Raw genomic sequence first — 23659 nt, forward strand, 5'->3', positions numbered from 1 at the left:
TTCAGAGAAGAAAACTTTTCCTCAAGTTTCTACCAAATAACTTAGCTCTTATCAAAGAACAGTTTGGCATATGGATGCCAAGGTTGACATAGTAATCAATTTAATTTTTTCTTTTATTTTCCTTTGGAATGATGCCATTTGCTATAATGAGATGGGGCTGCCTGGAAAAGTGGAAAACTTGCTGACCACTCTGCGAAGCCACATACTGCGATTTTAAAGTTTTATTATCGTAAAAAGTGTGACGTCGTGTCTAGGGTAATGGCTCTTAAAAAATTGAATTTGTATCAAAAGAAATGCAGAAATGTATCTCATTTACCTCTGTCTCCCAGGGTAGGCATTTTCAGCTCTCAGCTCTGTGAATGCTCCGCATCACGTGTGTTAGCAAAGCACTTTTCTTCAGGCTGTCAAAAGGAGCTTCTGTCTGGGGAAGATGGTGGGATGCGGGGGCGATGTGTTTCTTCTCTTAACCCTAGTTTATAGGAAACCCTTTCACAGGAAGGGTATTTTCCTGTAAAGTGATCAGTCATCTCCCAGGATAATCTGCACATTACTGGACACATGCTTGGCAGTGATCAGGCAGATAAATTGCTGTCAGCCAGTTGTATGGCAGTCGCTCAGGGAAACAGACTTCCTTGCTAGTATCTCATTCATTTCACATTTTTGTTTATTAAAATGGAACCAATGGGATTGCTCATCCATTACTACAAAGGGGGCAATTTTCTCTGCTGTCTACGTGAGTTCTGTCGGCTCTGTTGAAGTAAGTGGAAGTCTTGGAAACTTGAGACTTCTCTGAGTTCCTTCTTTTTCAACTATTCTGCCCATTTTTGATCACTAAAAGTGGTTTCTTGTCTTCTTAAGAATAGGAATTTATTCAGTATGTCCCAGGAATATTTTCCCATTTGGTGTTTTCTTTCCTAAAGTTTTCCCTGAGTAATCTAATTATAAATTCTCTTGACACTGGCTGAGTATGTTTACACTTGCAAGAGGATTATCTCATAGACTCTGTGATTGTAAACTAAGGAGTAGAGTAGCAAGGTTCTCAGCATCCTGGCTTAGCAGGGTATCCATGAGCCATACCTTATAGTGGCCCTTATAAAAAAACTGAAGCGCATGCCGCGCTAGCACACACGACCTATTTCAAAGCTCCGCAGAGCCTCACTTCATTCTGGCACCCAACACAAAGTTCTGGGCTTCAGGGCTGTAAGAAGGGCTTTTGCCAAACTGACCACATGCTAGACAGTACTAAATTTCCAAGGGGTCACTAGTAATTTATTAATTTTTTCAATAAATGTGTCGGGAAGCAATGACACATTACTCAGATGAATTAAATTACCAAAGTATTAGAATTTAAATTGCTAAAACAATTTAGGATTTTTTAGCTGCATGTCAAATATTTGGTCTGTTGAAATAATATAAGCTAGAGTATAAGAGACAAAGCTACTTTCTTTTGAAATTCAGACTTCTTGATTTTCCGAGCCTGGACCAACGCTAAGGATATTAAATTCTGGACCAGTGTGCTTAGTATCTGCCTCCAGCTGCAGGGTAAACGAAGACAGCAGAGGACCAGGAGAAAGCTGCCTTTGGTAAAATCCTGCCCGTTTCCTTAGTGAAAAAACTAAACTCAGTGGATGCTTCTTCTTCAAAATGGTTATTCCCTGGCAAAAACAAGTTTAGGGACATAAAATCTGTGACTTTTTAAAGCGTGGTGTAAATGATTATGGAATGTGTAGCATGTATTTCTTTGGTGGGAAAATTGGCTGCTGGCCAGCACCACCTCCTGCGGGGACGCAGCTGAAAGTGTTCCAAACTCGTTCTGTCCCCAGTGAACACCCTGGGATTACGTGAAATTCCAGCTTTCTGCTAAGTCATGTGCACATTGTCTCTTCCCGAACCATGCCTAGTTCTTCCTGAACTCAGAGATTTGCTTTTCTTTCACCCCCTGCCTCCAGCTGTCCGCCTGAACCTCTTCAAGTGTGGTCTTTTATGCCAGACAGTGTAACAGAGTTATTTCACTTGAGAGTCCATGAGAGTTACTGGAACCCATGTGGAGGCTTCCAATTTCTGACAGCCCCCCACCCCTCCCTCCTGTCTCTGCTCAACCCCCAGCTCAGGTCACAGCATCAGCTGTGTGAGCTGTGTAATGGGAACATAGCCGTGATGCCTTTCCCGGGATCTCCTCATGGAGCTAGACCCGGGTCTGCAGTGAGAGGGTGTTCCGTCCAATAATGCCCACGGAGGAACTCAGACCTCCAGGGCTGCCGTGGGAATTAATGCATGCGTGGAGACGGGGCTGCTTGCTGCTGTGGGGGCTTTACTGACTTGAGATCAATCCATTGAAAGGGCTGTGATGAGAGATTGGAGTGTTAGCATCTCCCACTATTTAAAGTAAGTCCACAAGTGTTTAATAAGAAGCTGCCTATGATTCTTTCCCACTCACATTCATTACCCATGTTTCCCCTAGCTGTCCGAAAGTGGAGCGTTCTTATGAAACCTCTTGTAAGCCAGAGTGATGTAAAGGGAGGAAGCAATTGCCATTAATTTATATGGAAAAAATTTTGAGCATTCCCAGATCCAAAAGTCAACGCATGTACTATGTCTTTACTGCAATCAAAACACTTAATTACTTTGTGTTTTACACTAAGCGTAACACCCTTACAAGCTCTCTTAGGCTTTTCTGATACCGTAGGACACATCTTGCTGATGGGTGCACAAAATAAATCGACAAAAAAGCACAGATGCTCACAGACACAGTTCAAAGCCATGGCGGCTCCAAGCCGAGATGCTGAGTGTAGGTTCCTGGGGAAGGAGCTGGGTGGGGCCGCTCCGCTGCTCTGGGCATGCTGCCTCAACCGGGGCTCCCTGCAAAATCCTCTTTTGATTTATCCCAGTTTGCAAAATCCAGTCCTAATGTAGGTATTTCTTAAAAGTGAAGCAGTATAAAGCAAACTTTGGGAAAGCGATAAAACGTGTTATTTTTTGTAACATGAATTGGTTGAGAATCTATTTCTTCTCTTAAGGAGCTGGTAGCCAAGCATCTACACTGCATGAGGACTCATCACTCCTCTTTATTCTTATTTTTTGGGGTGACTCTAACCAAAAGGAAAGATTAGATGCCTTTGTGCATATACTTAGAGACAGAGGAAATAGGGCTTGTCTTAGATTCTGGGGCTTTTAAACAGACTTTTTAAAAATAATTCATAAATTACCAAAAGCATTTAAAAATTAAATTTTCAGAAAGAAAGTTAAAATGCTAACATGACCGTATTTACCAGGGAGATTAAATTCCTTAATGTAGAAATGCAAAGTTTATAGCAGTTTTGACAAATAAATGCAACCGAAAAAATGTGAACTAGGAAATAAATGAAACGCGGCTAAGTTGACGGATTGGGAAATCACGCAGAATTAGATGCCTGGTAAAAATGTTCTATCCTCCCAACTTTGGGGCAGTTGGTCCAGTGGGGAGGATTACTCACAAGGGAGTTAGAAAGGCCCAGAACCACTCGGGGGAACACGGGAAACTGCCTCATTTCTTCCTTCTGCTCTGTCAACCAGTAGGAAACTGGGCTTTGGATCCGGGGCTTCCCAAGCAACAGGCTGTTCTGCAGACACAGTGTTCTTTACTCCTTTTAGCCTGCCATGGGCCCGGAAGCATTTAAACATTTGGGGTTTTGGGTTTTTTTTTTTAACACCTTTTTAGTGTTTCAATTGAGACATAGAAAAGAGCATGTGATGTTCTGTTAAAATTGCCTGCAAACAGCCTGAAAGAAAATAAACTGGAGTTTTTCCATACCTAATACAGACGGAATCACATTTTTTTTAAAGATTTTATTTATTTTTTTTTTTTAGAGAGGGGAAGGGAGGGAGAAAAAGAGGGGAAGAAACGTCAGTGTGTGGTTGCCCCTCATGTGCACCAGGGACCTGGCCTACAACCCAGGTATGCGCTCTATCCTGGAATCAAACCGGTGACCCCTTGATTCACAGGCCGGCACTCAATCCACTGAGCCACACCAGCCAGGGCGGAATCACACTTCTTAACTAGAAACAGTTTCATATGAGTTTAATATTAATGAGAGCTATGGTATATAAATCTTTAATTGCCTGAGCATCATATAATTAATGCGACTTTCATGAGACCTTAAAAAAATCAGATTAAAAACAAACCTGGATTAAACAATGAATTGTTCAGAGGAGAGGAAGCAATTACTTTTCCAGAAACAACATATATCCTTCTCCATGGTGTCCAGCAGAGTGTTTTCAAGTACGATTTGATCAATAACCTCACAGTAGTGGCAGATATAGAAAAGAATAAATGTTTATCACACTTGTAAACATCTCAGGCAAAGCTGAAGCATTTGCTGGAAAGACGACATACATTCTTGAATTTCCCCGTGGGTCAGATCTGGGGGCGGGAACGGGCACTTCTACTAGAGCTGTAAGGTTGGGTGTTCGTGACCGAAGTTAAACTAACAGTGCATTTTTATTGTAAATATCTGTGTGTTTCTCAGATATTTACAGGGAGTTATGCTCCGTTGTCCAAAGGGTGCTTCATTTCCGTGTGGATAGATAACCCGGATCTTAGCAAGCAGAGAGAGCTAGGAAAAACTTGCTTATTTGTGGTGACTTACAAACATCATCGAGCCTTTGAAAGTCATTCCATTCCTTATAGAAAAAATATTTCTTAATTCATCTTGGGATATCTTTGGCATGTGTACTGATCTCTGGATTCCAGCTTTTTCAGGGGAAAAGGCAAATAAATTTCTTAGATTAGATGCCGATGAGCTTTGGCTTCTAGCAAAAGGAGATGTGCAGTGTTTGTAGCAAGAGCGAGGTTGCTGGCAAAGGTAATCAGCCTTCCTCATTCTCAGTTCTTTCATTCAGTCACGTGCCCTCTAATTAAATAACAAGTGTGTGTGTGTTTTCCTCCTGATTCTAGTTCAGAGAAGCCATTTTCTTTTCTGATAATATTTATAGGAAGGGTGAAGAGCAGGGGACAGAATCGCCTTCTTGTTATGTGTTGTTTGCTTTGCATCCCCTGGGAAGTGAACCATTGAGGCATGGTGAGTCTTCTGGGCAGGAGAGTGCCGAGATCACAGGGTAGTGCTGCGAAGAATACTGTAGCATCCAAAGCCCCACTGTTGAAGCAGCGAGGGCCCAAGTTCCCTGGGCTTTTGTGTGCCTCCCTGCCCCCTGGACCAGGAGAGGTGGGGTTAAATTGCAGGTCTCTGGGGAGCAGTCTGGACCACTTTCACTGGGCCTTGGGGAGGCAAAGGCCAAGTGCTGCCTTCTCTGGACATGGGTGTTTGACACTGAACTGCTAGGCATAATGTGGGTGTTTTACGGTTTCTATGTAATAAAATTGGGTCTGAGTAAACTCTCTTAAACATATGAAGCATACTTTATACGGGTCAAGTGCTCTGCGGGGAGAGTTTGAATTCTATCAGCATACTTGCAGGCCTTCAGTGGCTTTGAGTTAATCCTTTCACTTCCCTACTTCTTTGCTATGCTGTTTGCTTTTATAACCCCACCTGAATAGGAGTCTGTTAAGGAACAATGATTTGAAGCTGAAATGTCCATTTCAATGAGTTCATCCTCATATAGAGAAATCTTTGTAAAATGTTACTAAAAAGTCACTAAAAAATAAAATTTACTAAGTTGTATACTTAGGAAATCATCTTTTATCTAAAGAACAGTATTTTGTGGATTTGAATGTCATTTAAATGGCTACTTACACAAAATGAGAAAATATCTTTTAAAAATGTAGAAATAATGAGTTTTTGAGAACTTGCAGGCCTAGCCTTGATTGTTCCAAGTTCTTGACAGTACCTCGTAGCACTTAATAGCTGAGGAAAGTAAGCTTTTAGCCCCAATATCCCAACCTAGTACCAGTATGAATAACGTGTCATATAGAAGATACAGTAATTCATCCCCTGATTTCCAGTGACTGGGGATGGCCTCTGCATGAAGAAGTCACAGTTATGGGACTAGTAGAGGGTCTTATAAAATACCGTGTGAAAATGTTTACAGATGACATCAGTGAGATAAAATCCTGATTGTACGGTCCTTTAGTAGTTTAATGTGAGAATTCATGGCAAGTGATGGTGGAGTTCTAAGTCTCTCCGTAGTCTTCCACACCCATCTTTGTACTGTGTGGGTTAGAAAAAAGATCACGGAAGATTTAGGATTGGCAGAATGGTTTTGAATACAGAAATATAGAAAAGTTAAATTCATTGGGTAGGTGGAAATATTAGAGATAAATATTGTAGGAATAAGTAAGTATTAGGAGATAATATGGATGAAATGGTGATAATGTATTATATTATCCAACCTTAGCTGGACAGGAAGATTAGTCCACAGAACTCTTTTAAACACTTGTTTGGAGGCAACTGACACAATAGGAAAGGAAAGGAAGAATTCTTTTCTACCTTTCCCCATGAGGTCCCTATGTTAGTCTGGGGCCTCTAAGTCCCTGAAAAATATCTTGGAAAAAGTTTTCAGGAAAAGAAAACCTGTTCAGAAAAATGTAGGCCAGGAAAAAAAAAAAAAACAAACCCTTAATAATAAAGGTTTTCTTTGTGTTGACAGCCAAGAAAAGATTGAGATGCATTAGGATAGAGAAAACAATCAAGGAAAAGTAGCCAAGACTAGAGAAGAGAGTGCAACGCTTTTGCACTATGATCTTGCACAATAGATTCAACAATACAGAGGGATAGAAGGTAAGATGACAAGAAAAATAGAAAACTGCAGATAACTACCCAGCTAGAGCCGAAGTAGAACTTCAGAAACCCTTCTGAGCACGAGCCACTCCCTGGCCTTGCCAAGGCCGTTCCCTGGCCGGCAGGGCCCAGTGCCCTGTGACCACCCTCTCCCTTCCACTGGCAATACTGCCTCTCCTGCAGTGGTACTGGGGGCAGAGGTCCCTGCGGCACGTTCCCTGGAATAGCCTGCAGCTGGCTAGTGGATCACAGTCTCCTGTGCTTGGGAGTGGTCTCGGACAGGAGAGCTGGGAGTATCCAAGTGCTTGCAGAGTCAAGGTTAGGAGATACGGTGTGGAAACATTTAGGGAGAATGTCAATAAGCTAAAATCTTCATGGTGTAGTCCTTTTTAATTAACTAGAATTACATTCTTATTTTTCAAAGCCTGTCATACCGGAATGTATTCAGTGGTGAAGAGAAGGCTTCCTGAAGAGTGCTCTAGCTCCTTTTCATATCTGATTTCACTGGTGCTATATTATTTAATTTCTTTTTTTTCTTAATAAACACAGTGAGACTTAAGGATGAAACAAAACATTGCTTTTTTTTCTTCCTTTATTGAGTATTATTTTTGTTTTCCATGCCCCTTTGTTGGGTGTTGTTTCACTTATTTGTATCATATTCTGTAGACAGATTTATTTTTCCTAATAGGCCCCAATCATTCTGTGTCCCAGTAGTTTTGTAAACTGCCTTTTTGGAAAAGGATTAGTGTGTTGAAACTTGGGAAGCTGGGACAGCGGCCCCGTAACTGGGTCACACACACGCCCGAGGGGAAGTAGAAGTCCTTTTAGAACTCTGCACACTGATACAAGTGAAGTGTGTGGATTAGTGTTTCCCTGCAGCTTGATTGTTCTTCCGGAAAACGTTCAGAAGTTTTCCTCATGTAAAAGCCAGACTGTTTGCCTCAGTGCTGTGCCGTTTATTAAAAATAAATCTTCATATATTTCTGGGATAGAATCTTTCATGTGGGGGCATTTGTATTCAAAAGTTCAAAAGTCCTAGAATTTCTAAAATATGTTTCTAAATCTTTACCTTTAGAGTGGAATATACATATTTGTGGACAATAACAGATGTAGATTTACGGTTAGGTCTGTCAGACAAAGAAGGTGAGACTGGTTTGGGCCAGCAAGCCTGAGTCGATAGCTAGTATTGTAAATTGAACAGAAATGTGTGGCGTATATTAAGAAGGAAGAACTGTCTCTTGCGGCGTGCACAGACCTACTACAGAGTGATGAACAAGAAGTCAAGAAAACTCTTCCAGCGGATTTACAGGAAGGGTATCCTTCCTGAGAAGCAGCAGGCTGTGGGTAAGGCCCCCCAAGGGCAACTGGGGGAGCACTGTCCACCGAGACGCGGTGAAAAACTAGAAAATGCATTCCGGGGGACAGCCGCAGCCTCCCGCTCTAAGTGATTAGCCCTTCACATGGCCATTTCTCACCACTTCCAGGCAACAAAAGCATCAGTTACTACATAGCTCACTCTCTCCTAATACATCTGTTTTGCAACATTTACATATGTTTAACTGTTTTAGTGAGCTATAATTTACACAAAAGAAATACACTCACTGTAAGTGCACGGTTTGATGAGTGATGGCAAATGTGGGCAGGCTCGTCACCACCCTGGCCGTCAGAGTAAGAGCACATCCGTCAGCCCCAGAGGTGTCCTTCTCCCCCGCCCCTCGCTCTCTGGCAACTGCTGATCTTCCTGTCACTGTGGTTTGGCCTCATTGCAAATCTCATACAGCGGAATCATACAGTACGTGGTTTTCTGTGTCTGGCTTATTTCATTTAGCATTAGGTTTATGCTCAGCCACCTAACCATATTTTCAGTCTGTTTCCTTACTCATCACTGATACTGGACTTCTAGAAACAGAATTCCAAATCCGAACCCTAACTAGAAAACTGGGCCCATTTACACTGCAACAGAAATTGTTTGGGAGCTTTAATTATTCATGGGGATTCTTATTTCCTTTGTCTGGCCCCTCCTAACATGCTTCCTAGTCTCTGCATATTTTTAATTAAAAGAAAAAACTGTTTTTGTTTTCTACATTTTGTGATCTTTTCACATCTCTCATAATCATGTACTGTGCCCTGCAGTGTGTTAAATGAGGACTAGAAATCAGGGCGTCAGAAAATCCTTATATGAAAAAATAAAGACCACTTCAACCTATATGTGAGTGTATTATGAATTTCTTTACAGCTGTGACCACAGCTATAGTACATTATCTAAGTGAATGAACCTTTTTCTGCTTCCTAGAAAAAGGTAATCTGCATTGAGACTAATTATCATAAAAACATAGAACAGGAGTTACTCTGTGCTCAGATTTTAGCTGGATGCTTCTTTTAAAAGTATCCAAGAATGTTTTCTAAACTGTACATCTAAAATGAGTGTTTATCTGCATTTCACACCTCAAATTATTTAATTATAAAAGAAGATCGACTAGGATATAAGCAGAAAGTATCCTATGTGTCTGAAACATTTCTTCCCACAAACGAAGCAGGCTAAGAGAGCGCGGTCACTTGTGGGCGGTCACACTCAGTGATGCAATAGTTAGCATATGTAATGGTGCCTTTTACAAACTTGTGCAAAATGTCCTGGAACACTTGAGTGGCTGCAGCTGTCACCTCATTTCTTCTGGATTAAGTTCGGTCAAGAAAGAAGCTGCCTCATTTTCTAGTTGCCATTTGCCCAGGAAGTAAAAGCAAATTGTAATGAGGGAATCACAGCAGGAGAACCTCCTAACAAATGAGAGGCGTATATTGACTGGCAGCCAGCATGCCATTTCTGTGATAAATGTATTTTTACACACTGCTGTTCAAGGTCATTCACTGTTGTCCTTGAGTGTGCAGCCGTCAAAAACCATGCAGTTCACATTCAGAACACTTCTAATAATCAGTGACAAGATGCCTTACTAGAAAAAAAAAAAAATCAGCCATTAATTTTAGACAGCATGTAGATAAATTAAACATCTTTACATTTTTACTGTGGTTCTTGTCTTGCTATTGTTGAAAATTGACCAGAAATCAAAAAGGGCATAATTTTGGAGACAGTTGTGAAGCGTATTTCTGCAGATCTATCATAGTGTCCGTAGAGGCCGAACTTGAGCGTGAACACACCTCAGTAATTAGCCCTTCTTTGGTTTGTGTTTCTTCGGGTTTGTTTTTTTTTTTAATTTAAAGAATTTATAATCTAAGAATTCTGAAACAAAACTATTTTCATTTTAAGACTTCTATCATATGTTTGAAATAGCTTTTTTATTTAAAATACTCAAAAGAACATATAAAAGTCATCATCAAGAATTTAAAAAACAGAAAAGTTCTTACAAAATCAATCTTTTTAACCTCGCGTGCATCATTTGCTTTAAGATCTGCCCAAATCCAAAGAAAATGCTTGTACCAGCTTTGAACATATTAGTTACATTTTAATAAGTACTCTAATTATTTGAAGAGAAAAATGATCAAATTATTCGCCATTGTTAACTGAAAACTGAACCACATTTATCTAAATATAAAATGACAAAACCATGTTGTTATCCAATTTTTAATCTCCATTTGTAGGGAAAAGGTTGAGACGTGGATCTAATATTAAATAACTATATTTTTAAAGTTAAATTGTGTAGAAGATGTGATGATTTGGATCGCACAATGTCTGTCGGTAAATACTTTCTGAAAGGGCTTTGGGTTTCAGCGTCCTTCCCACACTGAGTTCACGGGTCGTGCACGTGCACTGGAGGCCACACAGCCTTCGCGGTCTGAGTTCAGCCTGGTTCTCCAGCCACGGTCAGCTCTGCACCTAAATCCTAACCACTTTGAAGGTTTTCGAGTTTTTCTGACGAGATCTACTGTCTCTTTCCCGCAGGCCCTTGATTCTGTGACACCTTCTACATGGAATCCTCTTTCAGTCTTGACTTTAGCTTAGAACTTGGCGTGAATCCAGGGTCTAAGGGTTCAAGACAGGTAACCTCGTGCTGTTCTCTGACATCTCACAGACTCCCGCTGGCCTAGTCACACACGGATTACCCCCGCATATCTGAAGACGTTAGAGCTTGTGAGGTTCTGGCACCTACAGTAGCTACTTAGGGTCCTAGTGTCTGACTTGGACCTTGAAATGCTTTTCCCCTTAAAAACTTACAAATAGTGCTTAGGAGATTGAACTGGCGCTATACTTCCTGAAGCATTAAGAATTCTGTAGGCTTTTGAAAGCTGGCCTAGAAATCTGACTGCTGTTGGTGGCATTGCTGCTGTGGATTCCAGACAAATTTTAGGACCTTGTGCTTGACGACCGACCAGACCGCCTGTACGGAAATGGCCGGACTGCAAGGGGAGGAGCATGGAGTGACAGAGTCGTGGGGACTGTACAGAACCAAAGATGGAGTGAGTCCTTATCCCTTATAGCTAATATAAAAGTCACCATCAAGAATTTAAAAAGCGAAGGCGTTCTTACAAAGTCAATCTTTCTAACCTCGCATGCATCATTTGCCTTCCTGTGGGCTCTGATTTGAGGCTTTGACTTTTCCCTGCGTCGGTCTGGAAGCATGAACCAGAAGTTTCATCCAATTTTAAACTTTCCAGAGATCCAGAGAGGATAGTTTCTGTTCTGTTTTAATTCGTACTCCAGCCTCGAGTGTGAAGATTTGCAGCGGTTTTAGGGGTACCCTTAGGTTTGCTGGTTGTTTACTTTGTGGTTAACGCAGTTGCAAATGCTGACACCTGAATAATCGTAAATTTGAAATCTGTAAGTGCAAATAGTTTATAGTGCTTCCGCCAGCAAACTTAATGTAGAACGCTGTATCTAAACGTTAATCTCAACAGACTGAGATGAAAACGTTTGACATAAACCTGGCATCATAATATTATTAAAAAGTATGTTTCTTCAGGTATAGTATTTTCTTTTGAAAGAAGCCTCCCCTTAAAAGAGCATACCTGCCTTCTATCGTTTGATGAAAATGGTTACTGGGTCTAATCATTTCCAAGCTATGCAAGCAACTAATATGTGTTAAATGATTTTAAAAAGAGAGAGAAGCAAATTTGGGGGGAGCATGCACTTACCATATCATGCACACTTTTTATTTTAACATTTGAAATGATCGGACAACCAGAAGTCACATCTCTGAACAGATAAAATATTTTTATAAAAAGTAAAATAGTGCAGAGGAATACCAAATTGCTCCCACTAGAAAAAACTGGTAAACTTTATTATTTTAAAGACACAGTAACAGAAAGTCTGCAAGGATGTATGCCAAGTGGTTTATGGAGGGTCTTCTAAGGCATAGAATTTGAAAAGTAAGAATAGTTTGATAGGATTTTCCATTTCATTAAAGGTACTTCAAAAAGTGGTGGGATTATAGGTAATTTTTCTTTTCTTTTTTTATGTTATTGTCTATATTTTTCCAAAAAATCCTCTAAAATAAAAATTACGCGTCTGTTAAAAATTACTCTTGCTGCTCTGACTGGTGTGGCTCAGTTGTTTGGGCATCAGCCTGCAAAGCAAAAGGTCACTGGTTCAATTCCCGATCAGGGCACATGACTGGGTTACAGGTTCAGTCCCCAGTCCGGGCACATAACACGTGGCATGTACTGGACGCAACCGATCAATGTTTCTCTCTCACACCAATGTTTCTCTCCCTCTCTTTCTCCTTCCATTCCCCCCTCTCCAAAAATAGATACATAAGAAATAAACTGAATTTTAAAAAATAAAATAAAAAATCACTTTTGCTAATGCAAAATTTATATATATATATATATATATATATATATATATATATATATATATACTCTATTAGGCCTTCAGAAATGGGTCCAAACTGCTTTCTTTATATGCTTACTCCTAAAAAAAAGACATTATTTTAAATGGAAGTCTTTTGCTCGAGCTTAATATGCTTTGGCACAAAAGTAAATAAAATTAGGGCACATAGTATTAAGTATACTTGTAATATTATCTGCAGTAAGACACAGAATATCATTTTAAGACACACGTCTGTGGGTCACATACATGATAGCAATTGTAACCACATCACTAACAAAGTGCATTCCGAGTTAGAAACAAACAAAGCTTCAAACGATTCCTATTTTCTTGGGAAGAACGTCAGTGAAGACACCAAAGCCGTTTGTCCCCCTCACCGGTCGCAGGTATTTGGCTAGGCATCTGGGCTCGAGTGCAACAAGTGGGCCTGGGGTATCGATTCCCACGTGCCACCAAACATTTTCCATTGGCAAATATTAATTGCTTATTAAGTGCTAAAGAGTTTGATGGTCCAAATATTGAATTGTACAATGAATTGGCCTTTTAGTTTGCTTATCATTAGGCAATATGATTGCATTAAAGATACAGAGGTTTCAGCCAGCCTGTCTCCCCCTCTAAGAATATCAAATAGATATTCCTGCAGAGTGTAGTCTCAGCGATAGGCTATTTAATTCATTTTCCTTCAGATGTAAGTGACTTCCCTTTAACCAAACCTTAGGGAAAGCTTGTTTAACATGCCTTGCGTGACTCCAACTGGCAGTAAAGTCCCCAGTATACCCTTCATTGATTCAAGTTTATGATCTAGTGAATCACTGAGATTTCTGTCCTAACACAATTGGACATTGTGATCATTAGTATGAGTTTTTATAAATTATTCATTTGGTTAAAATATTTTTCCTTTCCTAATTTTTAATGATACATCTTTTTTTGTTTTGTTGTAATTACATTCAGACAGCTACTAAGTGTATTATATAATGACCTTCCTGAAGCATTAAAATTTGTGCATAACTGATGAGATTTAAGCAAAGTTAAAATTACAGCTATTAGAATGTCAGTTTTGGCCACTAATATCAGTAGTTTGGAATTATAAATTTAATTCTAATTCAAATACTTGTTTATGATACTAGAAATTTGACTTATTCATAATTTATTTCCTGATCCCAAATTAAATAGTTATTAGTTGATAAAGGGTCATTATTTAAAAGATAAAACAGTATCAAACTTCAAAGCAATTTTGTTAGTTGCTACAGGGATCCATCACAGAATTCCCTAAAACATGATTTATACATTGGAGACAACATTGAAACCTTTCACTTGAAAATAAAAATATTGGCTACAACCCAAGATTTCAAATCTGTGATTCGTAAAATAGACCAGACACTCTTTCTGGGCCCCCATCCCCAGCTCATGCGGTGCCCTCCACTACTTCACCTGCACCCTTTGGGTCTCTCATTCTGTCTCACTCTTCATGGGTTGTCGCGAGTGCTCAGTCACTGGCAGATACCAGATACCCACGGAGAGACCCGCGTGCTCCAGGCACAGCGCCGAGGGCAGGGCCTGTGCCTCCAACACTCCCGAATCTGTCTCTCCTTCCCTGACCTTTTCCTGAGCTCCAAACTCTTCCCTCTCACTTCCTGACATTGCAGGTGCAGCAGAGAGTCGGTTTGCAGTTGTGAGTGCTCGAAACACAGAGTTTATTCTTGTGTTGTTATACTATTTATTAATTGTGTTATTTTCCATACAAACAACTGTAAACCTACTTTTGCCTCACCCTCTATTTCTGATTACCTGCTCACATCCTCCACCTTAATACCTGCTTGTCGCCAGCTAAGATCATCACTCCCCTGAATGAATTCCCAGCACCCCTCACATACCCCTCAGAACATTTGCTCTCTCTCACGCCTTCCCTCCCCCGGCAGCAGCATCGCCACCTGCCAGTTGCTCTCTTTCCTGTCCGTGTCCAGCCATCATTCACTTCCTCGGTTTTCTGCTACATTCACCTTCCAACCAGTCTTTTTTTTGAGTTCTCTCCTCCTTCCTCTGCCAGAATTTTAAAACAAGTCTTATCTAACTGTTCTCTGATTTGAAAACTTTAAAAAACTCCATACTGACTGTGAACTCAGTCCAAATTTCTGGGCACAGCAGAAAGCCTGGCTGTAACAACCGTTCGGCCTGTTCTCTGAACCCTGGCTCTGCCTGGCTCCCCCTCCCTCCGGCACGCCCATTGGCAGAACAACGGGAATGCTCGCTGTTTTCCTGGGGCTCTCTCATGCCTTCACTCTCGGGTGTTTGCTTATACTCATCCGTCTATTTAGACCTGGGCCTTTCACTTCTTGTCCTTCTGGCCAACTTCTGCTCCCCCTGCAAAGCTCAGCTCAAATAGCATCTTTTCTCTGTGCCTTGCCCGGACTGCTCCTGCCCCTGTACAGAAATGACTGCTTGTTCATCTGCGTTTTCATGTTTTCTTTATGCCATTTCTTGTACTGCACAGTAGTTAGTAGGTGTTTGCCATCGGCCTGTGTCTCTCCCCTCCTGGATGGGCTGGCAGGGGCCCCCTCTTACCTCTGGACTCCGATGTCTGCTGCAGGGCCTCGAACATAACACAATACACTCTCAATAAATATTTTTAAGTACGTTTATGCTAAAACTTGTCATCGCATGAACTAGGCAAGACAGATGGCATCCTTATTTCACAAACAAGCAAATTGTGTTTCAGAAAGTTTTGCCCTTTCATAAAACCGCCAAGGACAGGTTTCAGTCCTCTAGATAAACATGGGATAACCTAAGAATGAGTGAAAGGACTGACAAGTAGTGTTAGTGTTATTTTGCCACAGTAATTGTTTTAGAATATTTGCAAATGCAATTGCAACATGAGAAAAATTGCTATATTATCACATTGCTTTATACTATTTAATATAAAGAACATTTTGAATATTACATCTAAGTTAGGAGGGCAACTTTACATTTTTATGACTTGGCACTTCCTGACTTAAGAAATGAATCTTGTAATATAGAACAGCATTAATTAGGTTATGTTTCAGACTAATCTGATTTTGTGTTTTAATAAGTTAAGGAGCCATAAGTGTAAAATTCCAGAATCTGTATTATGTGTTAGTATATATGTGCTATCATTATCCCAAGTATATATGAACCAAAAGGTATGGTGACATACTGGTTAATATATGTATGAGTGTTAAAATTTTGTGCAATTCCTTGGTTGTCTTTAACAGTTTCAAGTCATTCAAGATTGTGGAATGGGAACGCAATCATTCCTCTTTTGGGGTTGGTGAAAATGTTCAATCCTTTTGAAATGTGACTTTGAAAGATGCAAACTCTGTGGCTTTAGTATAACTTAAGACGATTTTGGATCTCCTGTCTTCTTTGAAAAGTCATATAACCATTTTATGTTAGTCCAAGTCTTAAGAATCCTTGGAATATTTACAATACAATTTTCATAGTCTGAGAATACAAAAGCAAAACACTGGTTCACTTTAAGACTTCTAGCATGGATTTGAATAGATTTATGGTAGAAATACTGATGGAAAAACATTTAGCTTTGGGTCTGCCCAAATCTGAATGAAACATTGTAACTTTTTAAGCATATGTGAGTTATAATTTAACAAATGTTTTACAATTATTTCATACAGCAATATGAATATTTCATAACAATTTACTCACTGCCCTTTCATTTAAAACTGAATTGCATTTATCTAAACCACATTAGCATTCAGTGTTATCCATGAATTTAGTCACATGTTTAATGATTAATTATTCTTAAATGTTGAATTATATGAAAATGTTATGATTTGAATTATGTCTTTAGCTAATGTTTTTTCTGATGTTGTCATTATTGAGCTTAGGACCCTCACAATAGTAATATACTGTTATAATTTTATCGGCCAAAAATTGTTGGTAATCATGTCTGTAAATAATTGGAAGTTCGCAGTGTTTGGGATTTTGGGCAAACATAATTTTCAAAGTATAATTCAGTAAAATTGATCAGTTTAACATGGAAAGAAAGGACTTAGACATTAATAGTGAGACGTACGGGAAATTTATCCTTGGATGTGGAACCTCTGAGAAAGTTCATTAGGTGAATAGAGGGAGAAAGTTTCTAAAACCAGTGTGTATATTTAACAGGTTGCTGTTATGATGACTGTAACAGTTTAACATTGGAAAACAAGTTGATTTCAATGTTTAGTCTCTATCTGTTCATTCATAGACCTTTTTAAAATTAATTTAGTCATTTGTAATCGGTATTAGTGAAAATAAAGGCCCCAGCACGGCACAAACCCGAAATGATTACCAGGGCCTCAGCTGCAGCAGCGGGGCGTCTCCAGCACTCGCGTCGAGTCTGATGGTGCCTGGGTCAGGGCGCTGCGTGTTTGCTTATGCATGCTGGCGTACGGTCCCCGCCCCCAGAACTCTCAAAGGCTGCTGCTTATTCCTAAGAGTTGCCCATGTGTAGAGTTGAAAAGCTCCTTTAATTCGTCACCGTCCATTTATCCTCAACTGATATTTCAGTAACTTCCAGTAACTGAAAATAGAGAGTAAATACTGCAGCTATTTTTAAGAAATAAAGTCTTTTTACTTGAGGCCTTATATATTACAATAAAACTTAAGGTAGCTCATTGATTCTATTTATCCTTAAATCTATTTTCATTAAGGTGTTCAAATGATACCAAATCTTCTTGTTTTTCACCCCAAATGCGTATTCTTTTCAACTAGATAGCGACAGAAAATAACTAAATTTATTGAATAGTTCCAATACTCCTTGGGTTGAAAAGTGCCGCCGCGGGTTCTCTGTAACATAGAGTTGGCATAATGTGAATAAAAATCTTCACCCTGGCCTTCCATCAAGAAAGGAAATCACAGAGCTAAACAAGCCACCTTCATCCCTCCAATCTCTGTTCACAGCCCTTGGAGAGTCTCCAAAGGCAGCATGCAGGCTCCTGTGCTCGCACCGCAGGGCAGCTCAGCCAATAAGAAACGCCGGGCTCTCTTCTGTCTGTAGTTTTCGGGGGACATTTGCCACCTGCTTTCATTTTGGTCGATACTTTCAGTCTCTGCTTGCTGTGTCCCAAGTGAGAAAGAGCCAGGCCCTAATTTTATACTATCCTGTTCTCAAGAACTTACTTGTGGTGCCTGTAGTAGGTGTTGTATTGCCTCTGGGGAGCACAGGCAAGCTAATGGGGGGATGAAAGCCTTCAGGACCCAGGGCCAGGGGTAGGGAGGCAGACAGACAGACAGACAAGTAGATACTGCTGATGAGAGAGATGGGCCGTCTTCCTCTTTCCGAGCTGACGAAGAAGAACAGGGCAGCTTCTGATCTTTAAACCCCTGTGTGAAGGAGGTTACACAGTTGCAGTTGGGTCAAGGAAAAGTTTTTCTTTCCCTTCCCATGGGGATGTGGCCTGCTGGGTGCCGGCCACCTGCATGCCACCTCGCCCAGCTTTTCCTTCCCGAGGACCTCTCATAAATTACCTTCTAACAGGATTGTCAGCCGTGTTGCAGTTTTCTGATATAATAAGCATAATGCTGGCCATTCTTCATGGTGCATGAGAAACTGTAACAACATCCAGTTGCCTGTAGCTGGACTCGGGAAATTTCACTTTCTCATAGAAATTACCCAATTAGAGACGTGGTTGACTAAGGAAGCCTTTAAGGTACCATACAACTCTAAGATGTCACGATTTGAAAGCTTGGAGAGAGATTAAGGAAAAGCCACAGAAATGACTTAAAAAGTTGGAAAATGAGACCTAAAAGGAAAGGTTATAGTCTCTGAGTTTTGTTCTTTTTTAAATCTTGAAAATAAAAAGTAAAAATGGGGCAAGTTGCTCTAACAGCGCTCAAGACTACACAAGGGTCCTTGCTACAATTGGTGGCCCGTTCTCCGCCTCCTCCGCACCCAGCACGGGAGAAAACAGGCTCCCTCTCCAGCATTGGGGATTTCGGTTTGATAGAAGGAAAAATTTCATGACAGCATGCATTGTTAAACGCAGGAAAGGGTCCTCGGGAGGTTTCGGAATTTTCTCTAGAGAGAGAGATTTTTTAAAAGGAGAGAGACATTCATCTGTCCAACCTGCTTTAAGGCCACCCGTCCCACAACCAGCGAAGAGTAGGGGACCTTCCCATGTTCTTGGCAACATCATCTGGCCGGAAGGGCCGAAGCAGAAAGAGGCTGCCGCAGGCTTAGTTCGCAGTGATAATTACGTTTTACTCGAGCCTTCTGATCAGCCACAGGTGAGACTGTCTCTTTTTTATGTCATTACCATCTCCCTAAATTATTTATTGAATCTATCATTTGTTTCTTTGAGCAGATGAACCTTAAATATATAATAAAAAGGGTCACAAATGGGTTTGCTTCAGAGAAAAGAAAGGGGGATTCTTTTTTCTCGAAAGTATTTAATTCTTAACTTCTCCACTCTTTGGAAATGCTCCCCCACCCCCGTTTTGGTGCAGACTGTGAGAGACACCATGCGTGGTGGCTGCTGCAGGTACAGAGATGAGGCCCCTGCCCCTCACCTGAGTTGTCTGCTTCCCTGAAGGGGGACCACCCCCAGGGAAACAGAGGTATTTGGGGGTCTTCCGGTTACCTCTGCTCTTCCTCCCAGGGCTCCTTTTCACTTCCGAGACACTCACCTCTCTGACCGTCTGGCCCATCTGCAGCCTCCTTCCCCCTCTGCACCCAGACACACACGCCGCCGTTGAGGCTCCGCCATGCTCGTGCCTCACAAACACACACTCGCCATCCTCCTCCTCCTCCAGAGCACGTCAGCCGAGCACGAGTGTAGTTTCAGGAATTTCAGGCAGAGCTTCTTCCAGTCGTGCAGCTTCCCTTCAGTCAGATTCTCCGACTTACCTCACAGCATGGCTCTCAGACGCCAGGCTTCGCCCCCAGCCCCAGCAAAGAAGCCAAGACCTCCTCCTGCCCCCGAGCCACCTCTCTGGGTTTGCCAAAGGAAGACAAAGAACAGCAAGAAGCCATTGACCATATTGATGAAGTGCAACAGGAAATAGACAGGCTTAATGAACAGGCCAGTGAGGAGATCTTGAAAGTAGAACAGAAATATAACACACTCCACCAGCCGTTTTTTCAGAAGAGGTCGGAATTGATCACCAGTATCCCAGATTTGGGGGTAACAAGATTTGTCACCCACCCACAAGTGTCTGCACTGCCTGGGGAAGAGGAGGAAGAGGCGCTGCATTATTTGGCAAGAGTCGAAGTGACAGAATTTGAAGATATTAAATCAGGTTACAGCATAGATTTTTATTTTGATGAAAATCCTTGCTTCGAAAATAAAGTTCTCTCCAAAGAATTTCATCTGAAGGAGAGGGATGATCCATCTTCAAAGTCCACTGAAATCAAATGGAAATCTGGAAAGGATTTGATGAAACGTTCAAGTCAAACACAGAGTAAAGCCAGCAGGAAGAGGCAGCGTGAGGAACCGAACTTACCTGGTTTACCGACCATTCTGATGCAGGTGCAGATGAGTTAGGAGAAGTCGTCAAAGATGATACTTGGCCAAATCCATTACAGTACCACTTGGTCCCTGATATGGGTGATGAAGAAGGGGGAGAAGAAGAAGAAGAAGATGATGATGATGATGATGAAGAAAGGTTGGAATATTGATGAAGGGGATGAGGGTGAAGGTGAAGAAGATGAAGATGATGAGGAGGGGGAGGAAGGAGAGGAAGATGAAGGAGAAGATGACTAGTGGAACACTGATGGATGCCAACCTTCTTTTTTCATTTTCTCCAGTCCCTGGAAGCAAGTGCAGTGTCCTTTTTTTTTTCCTCTTGTGCTCAGTCTCCCTGCTTTTGAGGTCTCTTTCCTCTGCTTCACACCATGGTTCTCACCTGATTTAGGGGGGATGTACCTCGAGCAAAATACAGTGGGGAAAAAATCTCTGCCCCTTTCTGTTCCAAATTCATTTTTATCCCTTCCTATCTTGACAAAAACTTTGCAGAATCAACACCACCATGCTCTGTGAGAAAAAGGAAGAACCTTCCGCCTCCATAGCCCTGCTGGGAGCTGCAGGGCACTGGGCCCTGTGTAGTTGTGCATAGAACTCTAGCTTCTTTCCTCCTTCCTCTGTATATTGGGCTCAGAGATTACACTGTGTCTCTATGTGAATGTGGACAGTTAGCATTTACCAACACGTATCTGCCTACTTTCTCTTGTTTGAAAGAAAGAAAAAAAAACTAAAAAAGGAGGGGGGGGGGGCTATAGAAGGTCAGCAAAGGGTGGACCTGAGATGTTTGGGTGGGTTAAGTAGGCATTTTGACAACATGGCTTCTCCTGTGTGGCATGTTTAATTGTAATGTTTAACGGAGATCCTTGCAATTTAAGATGGCACTTTTAAAATAAAATTCTCTCCTAATGATGATTTGAGCCCTGCCACTCCATGGGAGAATCAGCAGAACCTTGTAGGGTCTTGTTCGGACTTGACATATCTCTATCATAATTTTGTTCCTGTTTATTTTTAAATTTTCTTTTTGTCTCACTGGAAAGGAAAGATGATGCTCAGTTTTAAACATTAAAAGTATACAAGTTGCTTTGTTACAATAAAACTAAATGCGTATATACACACAAGAAATTTCAGGGACCATGTGTAGCCAACTGGAAACATACTTTCAGCTCAGCAGACATTTCAAACCCCTCCCTCCCCCATCTCCCCCACCAACTGCAACTGCCCATCTTAATCCCAGAGCAGCCCTGCTGCTCCCCGAAGGCCCGCAGCCAAGGCAGCCTTCCTTCTTCTCAGCCCCTGTGAACTGTGTGCTTTCATTTTTCACTTTGTTTTAGCAAAAGTTGTACAAAACACACAGGTCTTTGTAAGTCTTTCCCTGTGATGGGGTATTTATGATAGCAAGATTTTACCTACTTTTGGAAATTTTCACAATTTATGTTAAAAGTAGGAAAATGGTTCTGACTGGCGTGGCTCTGTGGGTTGGGCGTTGTCCTGCAAATCGAAAGGTTGCCAGTTTGATTCCCGGTCAGGTCACAGGCCTGGGTTGTGGGCCAGGTCCCTGGTTGGGGGCGTGCAACAGGTAATCGACCGCTGTTTCTCTCTCACATCAATGTTTCTCTCCCTCTCTCTCTCCCTCCCTTCCCCCCTCTCGAAAAATAAATAAAATATGGGTTTTTTTAACGTAGGAAAATTTTTGTTTGTTAGGGGTTTTTTTTCCTTCCCTTTTAAAAAAGTGGTAAGACCTATAAATAAATATAAAATATGCTCTTTAATCTTGTCCAGTTTTTAAAGTGCATGTGATAGAGTCATACGCTTGGGGTCTTATTCTCAAATTTGTCGTTTGGAAACAATAATGAGAACTCCAGGAAGAGACAGACCCCACAAAGAGCAATTTTAAAGAGAATATTTGAGACAGTTATAGCTTCTATTGATGCTGACCAAATCATTTTAAAAAGCCGTGTTCTCCCCACCATACAACACGGTCCGTGGCATCTGCAAAGCACATTGAAAGTGCCCGGGAAAAACTGCTGGACAAGGGCAAGCATTGCTCATTGTTAACCCTGCCTCTCAGGTCCTTTTCTTTCGTAGGAGAAAGGGGAAGTGGGTGTTTAACAGTTCAACACTCTTGTCTCCTGCTAGGGATAATTGCTTGATTTTCTTTTACTGTTCATAGCACTTCTTGAATCAGATTAATTTCTTTATATTCCATCTCTTGTCTATTCAAGACAGCAATTTCTTGGGCTAAAAATATAACAAAACACAATACTCATTCGCATATAAAAACTAGACCAAACCTCCTTTTATTTCGAAACCTGTTATTTTGGAAAGTGTTCTTTCCAGTGTGACATTGAAGATCCCAGCCGTCGGGGGTTTCCCGTCACAAAGCACTTCCAAGTTCGCTGTGATCCCCGGGCAGCTGCACGCCTAATGCCAGAATAGAGGTTCGAGTCAGTTCAGGTGGTGCCTGCACGGATCTTGCAAGTTCAGAGACTCTGAACAAAAGACAAAGGCAACATTTCCATTACACTGAGGGCTGAAGCACCTCTTAGGCAGAGAGTGTAATGAACTCACCAGATGCAGCAAATCTTCGAAAACAGCGCACTTCTCCGCGCTTCCCTGAGTGGTCCTTGCCTTCTCAGGAGACAACGGGTCTGTGTGTCAGTGACGCTGCAGCCAGTGCTCTGCGGTGCCCCTCTGTGCGGCTTCCAAAGGCCCCGCGGGGCGCCTGGCTGTACGGTGCGGCCCGTGTGCATGCGTGCGAGTGTGTTCTGATCTAAAGTGCCGTCCCTCTTTGTCTAAAGTGGACTTCAAAGGAACTAACAAATCAAGCTCCGGATCTAACAGGACCTCAGCCACAGCAACGGAAAACAGGACAATGATTAGTGGGATGAGCAGAAAGTAGTTACCAGTACACACGTAGAAGGAGCATAAATTTCGTCTGCGTTTCCTGGAAGCAAAGTGAGCACATGTTAGATTACGCAATTATTGTCACATGAAAAAAGAAGGCAACGAAATTGATCTGGAAAGAAACATTTGCCTGGCAGAAAATTCCAAGATGAACTTAATTCACAGGATCTTAAGAGTGTCTTCAACTGAGACAGAAGTATTCATGTTGATGTTTTAAATACCAGCTCTCTATAAAAGATGGAGACATAATAGGAAGTATTCCCTGAAGGAACCTGTGTGTCTGATTTTCCGCCCCTATGACAGGGCTAACTCAGCCAGTCTCACAGAGCAGTACCTCAGTGTGACCGTCGGGTTGGTGCATCCTCTGGACCTGCTGGTTTCCGGCCCACTCACTGCTGCGTTCTCTTACTGTCTGAAGTGCATTCTGGTTGCTGGTCAAGGATGGATGTAATCTGAAGGAGGCAGGTTTAGCATTGCATTCTGAGATTTTGAGGCCTAAACTCCAAAAGGAGGATCAATCTGCCTGTACACAGAGTTGGGCTTTGGGGGACTTGCAAGAAGGGCCAACTTTTCTTAGAGAAGCTTTCAATCTGCTCCCACTTTCAGACGCACACTGGGACCCCAGAGCATGGAAGAAACTATTTGAATCAGGTACTTTTAATGGAAGGGTTGCATTAAATGCCATGGGGGACCAGGCAGGAAATAGGGGAGCCAGGCGGCAGGTGTTAGATACACAGGCCCTCTCTTGGGTCAGGGCTGGGGCTGGCGAAGTGGCTGACGGGGAC

General features: G+C 41.6%; 1 protein-coding gene and 1 pseudogene across 3 annotated transcripts in view; both read left to right on the forward strand.

Annotated features, from left to right (window-relative positions):
• Positions 1–23659, forward strand: part of WDR7 (WD repeat domain 7) — a 287924-nt gene that overhangs the window by 252860 nt on the left and 11405 nt on the right. The gene's annotated exons all lie outside the window — the stretch shown is intronic.
• Positions 18807–20549, forward strand: LOC112322707 (protein SET-like; annotated as a pseudogene).

Source organism: Desmodus rotundus, chromosome 10 (genome assembly GCF_022682495.2).
Source record: "Desmodus rotundus isolate HL8 chromosome 10, HLdesRot8A.1, whole genome shotgun sequence".
In the NCBI taxonomy this organism is placed as follows: Eukaryota; Metazoa; Chordata; class Mammalia; order Chiroptera; family Phyllostomidae; genus Desmodus; species Desmodus rotundus.